Raw genomic sequence first — 3658 nt, 5'->3', positions numbered from 1 at the left:
GTGAGGATTAAGGTGTAGAGATGATGGATGGATGGATGTGAGTAGTGTGATGCTGACTGATAAGTAGAGATTCATATTTCACACAAACTGCTTGACTATTAATTGTTGTTATATTTACATTTTAAAAGGCAAATTTACTGCAAAACAATGTAGGATTTCTAGTGAAGTCACTCTGACTCAACATTCTTCTTGCTGCGCCTACATTTCCCACAATGCAACACGGCAGCAAGCCTTTCCGTTGGAGATTTGGTTGCATTGTGCTACAATAACGAGCTGCAAAGGTTTTTTTAAATGTATTTCTCCACTTCACATCCTTCAAACTTATTTTTTCTTCACCTAAAACTGGTTAAACTGGTTAAGTGCACCTTTGAACTGGAAGTCTAATCTCACACGGATCACGTTTTAATGAGTCCATCTGGTTCAGTGGCTTCAAAACCCCGACCAGGTTAAGAAATACGGTGCAAAACTAAACCAGAGAGGGCCTATTGACTCACTGACTCGTCATATCTAATGGTACTTTGCTTTAACTGCTGAAACAGAAGCATCGTTAGCGTTATTAGTTCCACCTGTGGCTCTCCTGCTGCTCAGGGTCAAAGATCAATAAATCTGATTCGTCTGGGAAACATTCAAAACTCTCCAACGCTGCACACAGGACAGAGTTCATAGTTTATGTGGACTGTTCTGATGTGTGTATATGTACACAAGCAATATAGACGGATCCAGTATGAGCAGTAGTTCTTGTGGTAATTATACAAAATGTGCTGTGAGTTGATTAGACATGAGCTGAAACCACATCCAGCTGTGATGCTTGCACACTGATGGTACACCTCAGGCTCTGAATAGTCCCAGTAACCACTAAATCAGTGATGTGGAGGTCAGAAGACGAGCAAACAGGTTCCAATGTGGTTGAAATATTAGTCATACGTAACTCAAACATCACATTTAACCAAATTTAGTTTAAACTACATACCTATATGACGGTTTTTAGTTTACAGNGTACAAGAACAGATTATTAAAATTATAGATTTTTAATGTGGACATCATGCTAAATTTTTCTGTTTGTTTTTTTGGTGGATTTAAATACCTGTAAACAGTCAAAGTTTATGATCACACAGTCTAAAAGAATGAATCCTGAATGAAAAATAAAATTTTTTTATGTGGACATTATTTATAGTTTTGGCCAGTGTTTTTGTTCTTTCTTTCTTTCTTTCTTTCTTTCTTTCTTTCTTTCTTTCTTTCTTTCTTTCTTTCTTTCTTTACAGTCAACATGTACATTAATATTTTTTTCCTGTAAATTTACCAATTATTATCTATAATTTAAGAAAACAGGGAAAAATCTGTAAAATAGCAGTTATAAAACATTTACTATTTTTTTTAAATCCTTCATATACAAAATCACATTAATTTTGCTGTTTTAAAGACATTGAAAAGTGTATAATTTATAGTCATAGGTTGTAAAACAACATTTCTTTTTTTTAAATTCAGAGTTTTGATGTGGACATTATTTACAGTTTTGGTTCATTTCTTTTTTCTTTTATTCTTTTATTCTTTTTACAGTTAATATGTGAATGAATGCCTTTAATCTGTGGTTACTACTTCCAATTTAACAAAACAAACTAGATGTAATAAAAGAAGGAGTTTTAGTATCATTCTTATAAAACGTACACTCCAGGAGAGGGTCTGTGGGGGCACACATAACAATAAAGCAGTGTTAAGGAGGCAGGAAACATAAAGTGTAAAAAGCAGTCAAAGACACAGCAGAACTGTGTAAAGATTCAATAGGAACAGTACACAGATGAGATGGAAAAAGTCAAAAACAAGCAAAGACAGAACGATGGGAGTCAGCATGTACCTGTAAAGCAAGTCCAGGAAATAATTTTTAAAAAGATTACTTTCTTCAAAGCTTCTCCAGATCAAATCTAATCCAGTACAATGTATTTCTATTTGTTTTTAGCTTTATTGCTGTAGTAATTTGTGTAGTAATATTTTCCTATGTTGGTGAACGAGCGCATTTTACAACATCAGCAAACACACGGGCTCATCCTGCAGAGCTGATGCTGCAGCTGCTGCTTTTATTGCCTCGCAGAGTCTGAATGATGAACCTGGCTGCTAGGATCTGGTATGCATTGACTTCCTGAGGGACACATTTAAAATACTAAACATTATTAAAGTCAAAGTGAGTGCTGTGAGTTGTCTGGCAGACTTCATGCTGACTTCTGCGTGACTCCATAGTACAACTGTCCTGGGTACGACACAGCTCAGGTACTGTTTGAGACACAGCTCGACAACTTCATGCATTCAAGTGATTGAAAACCCTGAAAAAAGACGTTTCTTTCGTTTCTTCGGTGCAGCAAAAGCAAGCTGTCAGAAAAACAAGTCAGTCAACAGACAGTCAGCAGAGCATCATGAGGTGAGATTCACTCACCAGCACTTTCACTTTACTTTCATCTTTTTCTCTTGTCGTTACAGAATAACCATAAAATTAGGTAACCAGTAACCAAACTGTGAAACAAGTGGCAGTGATTGTGCGTAAAAAAACATTGACTAGTTGGTGAAGACAAATCAAACATCTTTGGTAGTTAATAGCATGAATAAAATACCAATTTTTTTTGTGTTTATTATGGCAACAAAACTTTTTTAGTCATTCAGGCAAAAAGCAATGAACCACTTGTCCATATACATTCTGAATAAACCCTTTCTAGTGATATTTCTCTTGAGTTTTAATGCTCTCGCTGCGCTTCTGTGTGTAGATTAGTTAAACTGGTTTAACAAAGGCTGAGCAGACTTAAAGCCACCACCACCCACTGCTTCTTACTCACCATGTTAAACCCCTGCAGACGTGAGTAAGGCATCATCAGACCTGCTGAGTATATTTAGCTGCATGCACCGTGCAAGTTAATTAAGTTAGCTTTATTTCCTCTTTAATGCGTCAGGCCTGTGTGAAAATACTCTCTGCCTTGCTCAGGATGTTCCTAAAATAGACGGGCTGTCGATTTTCTCTATTGTTCAAACCTTACCTAACCGGTTTAATATGCACGTATTCTGAGAACGAGAAGCTCAGTCCGTCTCTGGGAAGTCTAAAAAAAATAATAATAATGTCGTCCTACAGTTAGGCCTAATCTCAACCTTTTCCTGTATAAACACAAATATTCGTGTTGTGTAATGTTTTTTATCTGCTCTGGATAAACAAAACAAAGTGTCACAATCGCAAGAAAGGAAGCGGAAGAAGGCAAAGAAAACAGAAATACATGCTGGAAAACACAACACAAACAGGACAACACTCTGGCAAACGAATACATCTGTATCCCCGTCTTATTCTGTTTTCAGTCATTGTGGAGAAAGCGTGGTGCGACAGGGATGTTCTGCAAATGTTCTTACAAACTGAGGTAGCACTGATAATATTCCAGAGGATGCTCATAATAAAACACCCCCAATTCTTTCAAACTGATTTTCTCAGTTTGTGTGACAGATAACATTGTAGATCTTGATAAGGTGGAGAACTTTTTTTTTTGTTGGAAAAAAAACCCAAAAAAGCTTCCAGATGAATGTTGGTGCAGTGCGACCTCTGCTGAAAATTGTCATGAACAGCAAGTTAATTTCTGTATTTCTTGTCAACTGTCTGCTTTGTAGGCTGCAAGGTGGCTCTGTGGTTAGCATC

This window comes from Stegastes partitus, unplaced genomic scaffold, assembly GCF_000690725.1.
Source record: "Stegastes partitus isolate 25-593 unplaced genomic scaffold, Stegastes_partitus-1.0.2 Scaffold168, whole genome shotgun sequence".
Classification (NCBI taxonomy): domain Eukaryota; kingdom Metazoa; phylum Chordata; class Actinopteri; family Pomacentridae; genus Stegastes; species Stegastes partitus.
Note: the sequence above shows the minus strand (reverse complement) of the source record.